This window comes from Anabrus simplex, chromosome 6 (genome assembly GCF_040414725.1).
Source record: "Anabrus simplex isolate iqAnaSimp1 chromosome 6, ASM4041472v1, whole genome shotgun sequence".
Lineage (NCBI taxonomy): Eukaryota > Metazoa > Arthropoda > Insecta > Orthoptera > Tettigoniidae > Anabrus > Anabrus simplex.
In genome coordinates, this window is record NC_090270.1 from 120076706 (window position 1) to 120092190 (window position 15485).

Sequence of the window (15485 nt, forward strand, 5' to 3'; positions counted from 1 at the left end):
ACATGTTATTTGAGATTCCATTACTTTGTTCTTGCCCTTATACTCATTCGGTCATAACGGTCATCTTTTTGTAGCATTGAGCCCGTCTTATTTTCCTTTATTATTTCCACTGCGCATATTTCACTGTAATTCTACCGAATAATAACTTTATTTTGATTACACTCATGTTACCCCTAAGGTAACGTAACAATGGCTAATACAGCTAATATTTTGAAAAGTCTGATGGGGAAAGCTTTGTATAACCATACAAGAAAGGAAAGCATGAACAACAACAGGCCACCTTTGCCTCCAAGATTATTATATATATATATATATATATATATATATATTGCTTTCCGTCGCATCGACACAGATAGGTCTTATGGCGACGATGGGATAGGAAAGGCCTAGGAATGGAAAGGAAGCGGCCGTGGCCTTAATTAAGGTACAGCCCCAGCATTTGCCTGGTGTGAAAATGGGAAACCACGGAAAACCATCTTCAGGGCTGCCGACAGTGGGGTTGGAACCCACCATCTCCCGATTACTGGATACTGGCCGCACCTAAGCGACTGCAGCTATCGAGCTCGGTCCTCCAAGAATTAACCTGCTACTCAGTTTTGGTGTAGGCTGAGTGGACCTCAGGGTAATGTACACCTCCGGAAGTGGAAATCTCGTTTCTTAAATTTTACGACCTCCTGACGGGGATTCGAATCCACACCGAACATGCATTTACCGTCTCGGCAAGACAGCCCCTAATTCGGACAGGATGGGCCCTTAAATTAATAAGTAGTGGCACGCATTACAGCCTGTAAGACTGTTCAAGCCAAATATTGTATAAAATGTCCCAGAAAATGTAATAGTTTAGTGAGGAAATAGGGCCAAGATCAATGAAAAGTACTGGAAATGGAAAATTTAGATAAGAAACGACAGATTTTGAAAGGATTGATAGACTCAGAAAAGGCTTGCACAAAATCAAGAGAATAATATTAAAAAAAAGCAATTTACTAGACTTTATACTTTTACTATTGAAAGACAGCGGCAAGAAACAAGTATATCAAGGATGTTTCATGGCCCCATTCAACTTATCTAATACTGTAATAGTTAACATATTGAAAAAGTGTGATGGGCATAACTTTGTATCACCATACAAGAGAGGAAAGCATGAACCCGGGTTAAAAATTGCAGCAGCAGCAGCAGCAGGGAGTATACAGTCGAACATATTTCTTCATTTCCAAGAGTACCATCCTATTACACTCGAAAAGACACGACGAAAGAGTATCTCCCGGTTGACTTGAATGTGAAAGCAAAGTATAGTATGTACTTTGAGAAATGCCAATTCAATGGGGTGCAGCCTGAGAAGATCTCTTTCTACCGCCACATACTGAAATGCAATTTCAATATTGGCTTTCATGTTCCCGGAAAAGTCCAGTGCGATAAGTGCTACATATAAGATCATATGACGGATAGAGAACGAACTGAGACAGAGGAGAACCAGTACTCATATTCAGGGTGCGAAATCAGAAAGAAGTGTGTGGGGGGGGAGAAGGAACGTAGGGCTTAACTACCAGTGTTTATTTCAGGCAGTACCCTGTGGGGGGGAGGAGGTATAAAATTCCCCTGTAATTTAATTACCCTCTCCCCCCCCCCCAGAAAAATGTGAATTTGAGATTTTTGTTTGAATTTTGCCGTTATAATGAGAATGATAAACATTAGAACTTTATTACAATCAGCTGAGAAGTTTGTGATAGACTGTCGCTATCTTAAGAAAGGCCAGACGGGGCGCGATTTGTCATGATTCATTGCTTTATTAGTGGTACCTTCCTCTACCAGGGCTATGTGCTGTCTGAAAAAAATTTGTTCGTTTGTACACTGCTTAAGTGTATATTGTCCTATTGTTACCTATAGGAAACACACCCACCGCAAGAAGTACAGGAGTTGTCTAAACTCGAGCTGCTTATAGCAATGACAAGGGAGGAGAACTTCAAGTAATTTAAATTATTGCCCGGGTTTCAGATGGACTTGCCAGCGTGAAACATCAACAATAGGCTGCAGGTGCGGAGTTGCCACTGCTGCGTTGTTTTATTGCTCAAGGTCTGGCAGTCATTTGAATTGCCCAGTAAAAATCATTAATTTCAGTAATAAATTATGTGTTCTACATTTTCCTGTTTATTTTATAATGAAAGGATCCCCCCGGGATTTTTTTTTTTTTTTTTTTTTTTGCTAGTTGCTTTACGTCGCACCGACACAGATAGGTCTTATGGCGACGGTGGGACAGGGGAGGGCTAGGAGTGGAAAGGAAGCGGCCGAGGCCTTAATTAAGGTACAGCCCCAGCATTTGCCTGGTGTGAAAATGGGAAACCACGGAAAACCATTTTCAGGGCTGCCGACAGTGGGGTTCGAACCTACCATCTCCCGAATACTGGATACTGGCCGCACTTAAGCGACTGCAGCTATCGAGCTCGGTCCGGGAAATTTTAGTTGGGGGAACCTCTGAGATAAAATCGTCGGTGTGGGGAAAATCCCTCCCTTCCCCCCGGATATACAAATAATCCAGTAATAATAATTCACCTATAAAAAGTTATAAAAAGTAAGAAAGTCGACCGAGACGGAAATGTAATAAAGTGGCTTGACATATGTCGGTTTCAGTACCGATCAGAATACCATGGAGCACATCTATTTCAAGTAAAAAAACTTCTTAAGAAGTGTTTTTGAGGTTCACGGTACAAAGAATATAATCTCTCTAAATCTGCATCCAGTAATATTGAGTTGAAGAAGAAGTATGATTGGCTCATAAAAATCTGAGGGGAAAGATTAAAGATTTGGAAGAATTGTGTGTGAAGAATATAATTCCTCAACAGTTCTAATTCTTCCCCTGTGAGTTAGCAGAGGGGACCGGAGAAAAAACGCGAAATGAGTAGAAGACTGTGATTTTTAAAATGTTGTTTGAATTCCACCACTTTGTTACATTATTTTCAATAATGGGCATTTTATTTAATGGTATAAAGATATCGTACGAGAATGAAATCATAGGGCTTATTAACCACCTACTACCGAATGTCAAAACAGCAGCTTTCAAGAAAGGAAATATGTTTCCTTCTCAATTATGTACCATCAAAATGACGATAAATGATAAATTCAATTCAATTGAAAGATCCGTCTATGTCTAGGGATGCTATATGTCTTCTTCCCGGACATGTCCGCATTTTAACAGCACGAAAAACGTCCGGCCGGATTTTCGAATAACTTGACAAATGACCTCTTTTTGGAGGTTTAAAAAAATGATTTAAACTTCACGCGGTGTTTAATTATCAACTTCACCGCCACATATACATAGGGAGCATTTTTGTTTACAACTATTGTTTGCTTCCGTTTTCATTCTAGGTCAGCGTTGTTTAGAGGTTGAGTTTATGCATAAATTGTGTATAAACTAAGTTCTGAAAATTTCATTAAGTATTATTTTGCGAAAGTACTAATTATTATTTTGTGTTCCAAGTCATAATGCAAACACAGAGCGAATATTTTCATTGCTCAATTCACAGTGAACCAAGGACAGAAACAAGTTCACAATTGAGACTGTAAAAAGAGTGGTTTGTTTGCAGTATGACTTCAAATGTTTCAGTTGCATCCAGTTTCACCACTATTTGTTGGAGATTAAAATACTTTTAGAGAAGATTTCATCTTCAGAAAATTACGAATGTCACAGGAAAGAAAACATTAATGACAAAGGTGATAGGCCAATTGTCTGTGATGAATGTTACGTCGATAAAAGTGATTAAGGCGCAGTGATTCAACCAGTAGACTGTGTCCTCATTTTTCAGGTTGGTGGTCTTCTTTTCTTAGGTTGGTGATATGACATCCCTATCCATGTCGAATCTATCCCTTCATATAATTCCTTTGTTTGCATAAAATAGTAGCATCACCAACCACAACTACTTTAATTCGTACTATGTGGGTGAGAAAATAATATTTTATTCACTATACAGGAATCATTAATTAATACTTCCTCTGTCCCAAAATAATAGTCCACTTTTTTTAAAAGGGGTCTATTTGTTCTAGAAACAAAGGAGAGGAAAAACATAAACCTTAATCCGGGGAGGGTTATTCAAAGTGTTACATGTACTGTGAACTCCGTGTATGATCGATGTCCTTACTAGGTGCATTTAGCTGTTGGGGTAATAATTTCGTGTGGCTATTTCTAGCCGAGTGCAGCCCTTGTAAGGCAGACCCTCCGATGAGGGTGGGCGGCATCTGCCATGTGTAGGTAACTGCGTGTTATTGTGGTGGAGGATAGTGTTATGTGTGGTGTGTGAGTTGCAGGGATGTTGGGGACAGCCCAAACACCCAGCCCCCGGGCCATTGGAATTAACCAATGAAGGTTGAAATCCCCGACCCGGCCGGGAATCGAACCCGGGACCCTCTGAACCGAAGGCCAGTACGCTGACCATTCAGCCAACGAGTCGGACAGCTGTTGGGGTGTTCAGTACGGAACGTGCTTTAGGCAATTGCAGTAGTTATATGAACGATCTCGCTGTGCGTTGGCTTTCAGTTGTCTACGGTTTACTGTTTTGTTCTTTTTCTTTTTTTCGTGACTGTAGGAGTGTAGTGTTTACATAGTGAAAAAACAGTAAAAAGTATAGCAGACGATCAACGGCGGGCTATTTACAGTATAATCATTTGCTTCCTGTTAGTAAAGAGGTCTGACTAAGGGAAGTGCTTTGAAATTTACTGTTAGTGGAAAATATTCCAATGAGCGCATAAGGAGGCAAGGCGAAAATTCCTTAGTATGTGGCGCCTTAGTTTCTGATGTCTCCTCTAAAATGGAAGAAATAGTCGGCAAGAAGATAAAGTGTATCAGGACAGACTACGGAAACTTCCACTCCAAAGAAGGAAAATTGTCAGATTCCCGTCCAGCGGTTTGAACATGGAAAATCAACTATAAATCATAGAATTAAATAAACGTAAAAGTATATTGCTCAACTACTACCAAAATGTTCTCATTCCTCCCCTGAAGGGGGCGGCGGGCCTCCTAGACGGTGACGCCTTCCCTCAGGCCAAGAGATTTGTTACGGTGAAGGAGATGTACGGAGAAGATGAGAAGGTTGGTGGCCGTGGCCTATACTAGGAACTGTTCCGGCATTCGCTTTATGCAGGAGAATGAAAACCACGGAAAACCATTCTCAGGACAGCCGACGGTGGAGACCAGCCCCTCCCCGTCTACTGAATGCAGAGGCGTAGAGCCACGGTAGAGCCACTTCCACCCATCCTCTGCTTGGTCAGACGGTCGGAGTGCAGAGCCGTCGGACCAGCCGAAGCCCACTCTGGAACTTGGCAAGTGAACAAAAACTTCAGCATTTACGTGATCAGTGTTGGATATACTCGTAGTAGTTCACTCAACTATTTAAAAATGTATATTGACATTTTATATTATTTCTCTTTATATTGATTCAGAATATAGCATTACTGTACTTTTTAATTGTAAACTATGAGTATGTTCAATACATTTTATTAATCACAATACTACTAAAATAGGGTCACATAATTACTCTCTTACGCACTGTAACTACAATATTTGCTAAATAAATGATATCAAAATTAATTTCGTGTACACATGAATAATTCCAATTCAATTCCAATTAGTTGCTTTACGTCGCACCGACACAGATAGGTCTTATGGCGACGATGGGACAGGGAAGGGCTAGGAGTGGGAAGGAAGCGGCCGTGGCCTTAATGAAGGTACAGCCCCAGCATTTGCCTGGTGTGAAAATGGGAAACCACGGAAAACCATTTTCATGGCTGCCGACAGTGGGGTTCGAACCTACTATCTCCCGAATACTGGATACTGTCCGCACTGCAGCTATCGAGCTCGGTACACATGAATAACATATAGTACACCGTTGTTTACAGTAATGGCTCCTGGATACAGACGTCCCAACTTTACTTTCTTAGTCCCGTATCTAACTCATATTGGAAAGGATTAGTAGATTACTTGTGACCAATCTTAGATTATTTTCCAATTAACTGGATTTTAATTATCTGTATACACTTCTTCAAACTCGTCCTCGATATCGTCGTCTTTAACTGTTACATACTCACAGTTACTATCCGAAGTTTAATCACTTCATTAGTCAAAATCACTCAACTCACTGTATATGATTTCATCTCCTACTTTGTCATTCATAATTTTGGAAATAATTTCGCCTGCCGAAAGACCACTGCTTGAGCACGCCATTTCTTCATTTATTTGTCTCATGTTAAATCATTCCACGAAATATGACACTTATGTAATGAGTAAGGAAAGTGTTTTCAAAAGCATTGTTAGGTAAACCACACTGTGGGGTCGTATGTGACGCAAACGCACAAGTAACCTATAATAAATAAAGGAGAAAGTTCGACTATTGCTAGAACTTCAACCATTACCTAAACTCGGTAGAGGGAAAAACAGCAAGCTAATGAAATTTGGTGCGTTTGCAAAGATGATCATAGGATGGCAGGGTCATGAGAGACCCCATACTGTGTTTCTATGGTTAAATAAACTTGTAATTACATTAATCACTTTCACTCGCGTTAATTCACCTAATTATTCAAATTACACTTCGCCTTTAACATGTGAACCTATGTTTCATTACACAGACACTCGGAGAGAAAAATGGAATGCACATACTATTGAGAAAATCGACAGAAGGAATACTGAACCCTTGAACTTACCATTCCATCGTTGGTCGGCCACGGCTGCTACAGTAGAACAATTTAGAACTCTTAAATCATGGGTCGTTGCGGGGATAAATTCGGTCACGATCTTAACCAAACGATGGGGTTCAGAAGAAAGCCTAACTACTTGAAATGAGGAGCAAAAATGTGCTTACTGACTTTTATTAAACTGAAATAGCCTGATAACATAATTAATTTAATAGGCATTCTTGCGAAAAAAATAAATACTATAAATTATTGGTTTTGAATGTTTTCAAACACAGTCACATTACATAACGCCAATTTGTTTCTTACAATGCCGACGATTTTGCTTCAGAGAAGCTAATATGTTAGTGGACAGCGAAACTGAAAAACTGAAAAAGGGAAGACCTGAAAACCGGGCACCTATTATTCCAAACAAGAACTGAGAGTTAATCCACACGATCCGTGGAAAATCTGACTTTCAACAAGTAGAACGCCTGATTTCCTCTCAATTAAGGTTATCCACCAGTCAAATACCCTTCACGGATACGGAACATCCGCCGAATGGACCCTTAATCGAACCAAACTGACTATCAGTTGCTTTGGATAGGTTGCGAAATATTATGGGAAAGCATGGTGTTCGCTACAAGTTAACAGCATCATTCACAATTGAAATAAAATTCCACCATGTATTTGTCATTCATGACACCCTTAAGTGATAAGGTAATCCCGATGCTAACTGTGCATCACCCCAAACAGCTGTTCGGAAGGAACCAACAACAACAGGATCCGGGAGAATCTTACGTTAGATCGTTCTAAAGGAACAAGACTGCGAAATGCAGGAAACAATTACTAATCATGCATTTAGAAGAAATGCCAAACACTGAAGTTAATCAAAAAGTGAAAAGTCACTTGAAAATATTATTATTGAACCGATTTTCAGGTTTGAAATGGGTTTGTTATGCTTATTAAAATTACCAGTCCACGCTAAAATTTACTACAATTTTAAGGAATTCTTTCCCTTGAAAACAATGCTACCAGTACAGATCTCTCTATTTACTGTCTGTCCCAACACACTACTGGTAGAGTGATTACTTACTTACTTACTATGAATAAGAATGAAAATACGACAAGCTTAAAAATAAAATAAAATACTGGCTGACGAATTGTCAATATGCACACTATCAAACGAGAACGGACGTCAAAACGAGAAAACAATAAAGTCCGTAAAAATAAATTAACATCTCGAAGTCATTAACGCTTAACACGCACGAAGAATTACAGTAAAAATATTTCATCTATATCGAGCCGATATCCAACACTTGGACAGCCCTCACTTCTCTGATAGCAGTCCCGTTATCTCAATGGAGAGCTCCGCATTGACCCTCTACAATAAATCATATCGCACTGTAAATGCTACCTTTCCCCAGGCCGCTTCAAGAAACAAAACAAAAGAAAACATCTAAACTGAGACTTGAGTGTGTACAGCTACCATCCCAGACCTATCGTCGGGCTCACTTGAAATCTGTACACCCTAACCCTAATCATTATGTACATGATGCCTTCCAAATCCTATTGTCGGGCGTGACCTAGGACGTCTCATCATCAGTGACTCTAAGAATAACACGTGACGTCCTAAATCTATCGTCGGGCGTCAAAGTGGGTCATACCACGTCTCCCTTAACATATCAGGCGAACAGCAATTTCAAACAAACTCTGATATTAAACACTAAATTTGGTCAGACAAATACCACACGACGGAACCAACGTCTCCATTATTAAAGGAAAGCAAGTCGAAGTACAGTAAATATCTACCTCTCGAAAAATACAGTAAGTGTCTACCTCATTATAATATGTGAACTCAAAAATAAATAGACGTGACGAACGATTCTCCACCTCAAACACAATCTCAGCCTGTGCACTGAAGTGTTAGGGAAGCAAATAAAAATTCCCAACACATGTTTACCCTTTTAGTGGATGCCTTCAAAATAATAATCATCACCACTGCATTCGAAATTCTCAAATCGCCTATCATCAATTCCAACCATCTTATCAATGACTTATCCAGTGAACAAATTCAATATAACCCAACCGTGTGTCCAAAGTGCTCGTTAATCCTTGAGGCCGCTCATTATCTTATCAAAATCACTGGATGTTTACTACCCAGACTGTACATTTTACTAGAGTCGTTTTCACTTGGAATCGTTCTATAAATTTACAAGGCTTCACACCATAGTCGTCTCAAATTCGGATTGATTGCGGAAAACAATACAGCCTGTCTTAACACAGCCTGTTTCCTAAATACTTCCTCTACAAAATACAGCTTGCCTCAACACACTTTCTCATCGCTTTATTCCAGCGGTACCACTTCTCTCTCATCTCCACGTACATATAAATCCATCGCTCTCAATCCCTTTTCCTTCACGACCCTTTTTCATACTTCGATCCCCTGGTGAAAACGACAACCATTATTAAGCACATCTCTTACTTTACTATTATTACGACTTTCGAACCTCAAGAGTCCAAGAGCACACATCGACCTTTCGCAACACTGGTATACACGATGTCTCAAAATTTCCTTCCCCTTAATAACTGTGACTCTAACAAATTTTATTGACATTATCTAAATATGCTTACGATCCTTGCAAAAATAACTGGTTGAATGCAATTTAACAGAGAAGAATTTCCTTATCCCGCGGTAAACATTATTATTATTATTATTATTATTATTATTATTATTATTATTATTATTATTATTATCGACAAACATTTATGAATGCAACTGACACCTGAGATTACGATATTCGCCACGACAAATTTACACTTATAACGTTCACAAATCCGCACTTTGAATGATATCTCATCTCAACACAAAATTTTAAGCGTCGCATTTTACCGTTCTTGACACGAATTTTACACACTGAAATTTTCACACGCTGACCAAAATTTACAACGCCTTTCGCCTGATAAATACGAATATCAACCCGACAAGCATCTGGAAAATTTGTTTAGGACAGACAGTAACTAACTAACTACAACATAATATAAATTAGACAGACCTGCACAATGGTGACATTCTCAGCATTCTGGTTACATCATCACCAGCAACCTCGTACTTAGCCACTCATTTTCACAGATAACATTTTCATCTTCAAAATATCACTCATCCAAACACTACCCTTCACACACACGATATTAAAATTACCATATAAATAATGCACTTTCTCTGTAACTTGCACCACGAACTTCCCTCGTCCTGCAGTCGACTACAACTGTCTGATGCTTTCTCAGAGTGGTTTCTCTCTCCGTTGTTTCAATAAGAACAGGTGTTCAACCGATAAAGGGAGCAGAACTCCTCTCTGTAGCTTCCCCCAGACCCTCTTCACTTACAAGAGTACATGAAATGATAAAATATCAAATCTGCTGTGTATATTTCAACCAGCCTACACCTTCCCAGTTCGTCTGCAAACGTTCACAAATCCCAATCACTTTCTCTCCTTAACCAAATATATGGACCTTAGCCACGAACATGTATTTAGATATTTGTCGGTCAATCTGGCGCGAATTTCTAATGACGACGGGCACAAGCTCCCGCGGCTCCAAGTTCCAGATCGACACTGAAAAATCTACGGTGGGGGGTTTCTTTTATAATTTCCGGAAGGACGCTATCCCCTCTATGAGGCTTGGTTGTGTAATTTGCCAATTTTGCTTCTAATAAACCGATTTTGATAAGACTTGTCCCAGGACTCCGGACAGACTTGCACTTATGTTCGATGTTAATTTTATAATTTTTCTACACTCACAACAGGAGAAATAAATTGTTTATGCCCGTGCGTTTCGCGCGTTTTCTTCTGCCCATGACCTTGGCACGTGTAACTGGCTCGCTGATCTCACGCTAACATGTACTTGGGCTTAACTGCACTTAACATTTTCCCCGGTGTCACTACCTTCACAGAGGGTGTATGAATAATTTTGCTTATTTATTTCTTCATTTACTATATTGTCAAAATCCCTCGTTGTGCAGAATTCCATTAATTTAGAGAATTGTCGGGCACTCGAGCTCCACCGAGGTGTCCCGGCAATTCACGAGCTCGCCGTGAGGAAGAACCTTACCACGCGACATCGGGGCTCGTAGGAGCGCAAAATGGCTGCCCTCAAACATACAGTAGTTTCTGAATACCAAATAAATATTTGAGAAAAATAAAAAAAAAATTCTCACCGTAGAATTATGGGTTCATAATCCACCTACAACGACGAAATGTTTACCCAGAAAGGGGAAATATTTGAACAGATATATTCCTTCAAAATTCTGAATTGTACATGGGAATTTTGACACAAATGAACCATGATTCTACGTAAAATTTCCTAGCCGATCTCACTCTTGACGTAGGGCTCTGTTACTTTCACGTATTTCCCTGTTTTCTTCTTCCAACAATAGAATTGCGTTACAGATGTCATCAACAAAGTCTTCTCTTAAGAATGAACATTGTAAACATTCAGCGTCTTCCTCTTCTTTACTCCCGCTGCTTGCCTGTCCTTGGAGTGGTGCCTCGACCTTTCTTCCTCTCGACGTGACGATCATATTTACGGGTTGCACTCCTTCTTCTTCTTCTTCGGTGACCATTTCCCCAGCTGGTAAGGCTGCGTCATCCTGTACAGGGATTCTTTCTTCTGCTCTATGATAAACCTTTAAGTTGGCTGCATTGAATATAGCTTCGCTGCTGCCATCCAGACTCTGAATTCTGTAGGAATTATTCCTGAAACTTTTGACCACCTTGAAAGGCCCAACATATAAGGGAGCAAATTTAGCATAGATGTTTTCCTGCGGTTTTGACATCATGGGCCTCCTAACAAGCACCAATTCGCCTTCCTCTAAGGGACGGTGGAATCTCCGGTTCCTCACCCTGCGCAACCGGCGGTCTGCCTGCCGACGTAGATGTTCTGCCGTACTTTGAATGCATAATTCCTGTGACGGGCGGGGATCGATGGGACACTGGATGACACCATGCCAGGATCTCACAGGATACCTATTGAAGTGCACGATAGAGGGAATCCTCCCAATAGATTCGTGTATGGTGTTGTTTACACAAGTTACTATCAGGGGTAGCACATCAACCCACTTGAAATGCTCTTGGGCGCAACAAATTCTACAGAATTTTGCAATTACTTGCATTACTCTTTCGCTAGGATTTCCCTCAGGATGTCTCACGCTGCTCAGGATGTGATGAATTTCCATATTCTGAAGGGCAGTTTTGAACTGTGCAGAGGTGAACTGGGGACCATGATCTGTTAGAAGGAATTTCGGTGTGCCCATTTCCGGAATGATATTTCGGGAGATACACCTCAAGACTAGCTTGGTGTTAGCTTTTTGCATGGGAAACAGAGTCGTATACTTGGAGAAAACATCGATGGTTACCAGCACGAACTTGTTCCCCCGCTTTCCTTTCACGAGCGGCCCATAGATATCCATTGCGAACAGCTCTTTAGGTTGCGAAGGTAAGAGAGGAATAGGCGCCTGCCTGATCAGATAAGGGTTTGCCTTAACCCGTTGACATGTGTCGCAGGTGATGATGATGTCTCTGACATTTTCCCTCAGATTTACCCAGGTGAACGTTTCTTGAATGGTTGACACAACCTTATCAATCCCTCCATGACCAATAACCCTGTGTACGTGCCAGATTAATCCCTTCCGCAGCTGCGGTGGTACCAAAATTCGGGATTTCACGTGATCGCTGTCCACGAATTTCACCAACATGTTATTCACGTACAAGTAGTTATTTGACAATTTCTGGATGGCAAAGTACCGTGGATCGTCGGCCGGAAGTGTCCCTCGGAGGAAAGAAATCATTTTTCCGCAGAAAGGATCTCTCAATTGCAAGTCTGCCAGTTGTCTCAATTCTGATAGGAAATCGTGGTCTTCCTGGACTAAGTCCAAATGATTCACGGCGTGTTCTTCCTCATTAGGGTTTCTGCTTAACAGGTCCGCCAAGATGTTCGATTTTCCGGAACAGTGCTCAATTTCGAAGTCAAATTGTTGTATGAACAGGGCCCACCTAGCCACTCGTTCACTAGCGACAGCTGTTTTCATTATAAAGGTCAGCGCCTTGTGGTCGGTTTTAATGATTATGTGAAAACCATAAATCATTTTCCTCCAATGTTGCAATGCCTGAACAATAGCCAATATTTCCAATTCGGTCACGCTGTATTTGACTTCGTGTGATCTCAACTTTCGGCTGTAGAAAGATAAATAATTTATATTATGAGGCTGGTCCAAACATTCCTGATATAGGAGTGCCCCGATTCCTACGGTCGATGCATCAGTCTGTACGATAAAGGGTTTCTCGAAATCCGGATACCCTAGCTTAACGCTGTTTAGCAAGAGCTCTTTGGTCTTCCTGAAAGCCTCCTCGTGCTCGGGACTCCATTTCCACCTGTTATTCTTGTGAAGCAAGCTCTGAAGTGGGGCTACAACCTCCGTGTAATTCATGCAGTGGTCCGAAAAAAAATTGCACATTCCAAGGAATTGCCTGACGTTCTTAATTTTGAGCGGTCTTGGGAACTTGTCTATGGCTTGGAGCTTCACCGGGTTCGGGCGAACTCCTTCACCATCAATGACATGGCCGAGAAATAGGACTTCCTTTTGACAAAAATGTGATTTCTTCAAGTTGATTTTGAAACCTGATGCCCTCAAATTCTCCAGTAGTTTCCTCAAATCCCTGATATTTTCCTCAAAACTGGATGAAGCTAGCAAGATGTCATCGACATACCGAGTTGTAGCGGCTTTAACTTCATCAGTTAGACATCGATCTAGGGCGCGTATGAGAGCTGCACCGGCATTTTTCAACCCAAAGGGGAGACGGTTGAAAACATACGTCTGTTGGTCAAAAATGAAGCCAGTAAATAATTTAGACTTGAGTTCCAAACCGATATGATGATATGAGGATGTCAAATCTACGCTAATAAAACGTGATTTTCCTCTGAAACGTTTGATAACCTCTTTAATAGGAGGGGCATGGTCATGCTCGGGGACTAAGCGCTCGTTGAGAGCACGTGCGTCCAAACACACGCGCAGAGACCCGTCCGGTTTTTGAACCCCGACCAACGGATTCAAATATGGAGTGGGCTGCTTGGAAATTAGCCCGTTCTCCTCCATTTCCTTAATAATTTTTGCAGCTTGAGCATAATACTTGTCCGGTATAGGGTACGGTCTCCTCTTAAACGGTGTCCAATCCGTAACAGCTAGTGCATATGTGAAATTAGGGATTAGACCCGGTTTGGAATGGAACACAGATATGAATTCCATTAAAAGAGCTCTAAGTTTTTCCTTCTCTTCTACAGTACCAGGGCATTCCGCGACCTTTAACCCAATTAAAGCCTCGTAGTCAGTGTCAACCTCAGCTTCCAAGACGTCGTGTAACTCTTCATGATGAATCCCTTCGTCATCTACACTGTCCATTTCACCAGCGACTCCCTCTAATGAATTTACAAAGTCTACACATTGGGCCTCCTCTTCGCCATATTCTAATGTTCTATCTTCTCCCAATTCCTCGTTTAGTGCAACGACTTCTGCTCCCTCTTCTTTCCTGAACTTTATCTGGTTCCTGCTCAAATCAATTACTGCGTTGGTCTCACGGATAAAATCAGCCCCTAAAATTACATTGTAGTGCATTTTGGACATGACTACGAATGCATGAGCGAAAGTGGAATTTCCAATTTGTACGTCCAAATAAGTTTGTACCTTACAAACAGCAATTTTGTCAGGAATGACCCCTCGAATTTTTACATTTGACACCGGAATAATTGGCAATTTATTTCGTTGTCTCAAATCGTCGAAAAGAGCTTGGGAGATGATGCTGATACTGGCCCCGGTATCTACCAAACTTTTGACATGAAAATTACAGATGCGGACATTTATTAAAGGCAGTTTCTTTACTTGATTGCTCTCCTGTTTTAAATGGTCTTCCACCAAGTCATCAGAGGTAATGATCCACGAATCTATCTGTGCGACCACCCACTCATCTGACGTCTCTCCTTCAGAATCTGGGATGAAAGACTCTGAAAAACTTCCTACTGGGAATTTGAAGTTTTTTTTCTATCAAGAGTCGACATTGGCTCTTGCTCGAAATTCGGCGCAAACGGGTTCAGACCGGAGTTTCGCTGGTCTTGCCTATGTGCCTTCTGGAATTCCAGACTTTCAGCCCCGAAACAATCGGTGTTGACGTCCTGGCGCTGTATAGCCCCCTGCCATTTTTCCCTTTCGTGGTCCTTCCTTAACCCTTCGGTGTACTGAGCACGTTCGCGGTACCTTTCATCATCATCACGGCGGAAGTTCTGGGTTCGATTATTTCCCCAGTCCCTGCGGATATTATGTCCATTCCTGAAATTCCTCTGGTTTTCTCTGTCCCCATCGTATCGCCTCCAGTAAGGGTTCCTCCTTTGTGGATAATTCCAATTACCCCTACGCCTTTTCCAATCCTCATTTCGTGGATACGAGGGTTCCCAGTTATTGCGAAACTCACGTCTCCGCTCAGTCGACTGTGGTTTCCCCTGCTCAGGTGCCTCTTGACTTCCCTCTGGAACCTGGCTAACAGTGTTTACATGTTGCTCGTGTGATCGTCCCCCTCTGGGTGCTATTTGATTATGAGTATGATCCAGTTGCCTAAGGATCATTTCTGCTTGCATTGGGGTCTCTACCTTTGATGCAATGAGCATCCTTTGTACTTCGGGAGGTAGCTGCTTTTGGATGGCCTGTACCAATTCTTGCTCCGAGGGCGGCGCCTCAAGTTCTCTGAACTTTACCATTTGTGCAATGAAGTACTCACTGAATTTAGTAGGGC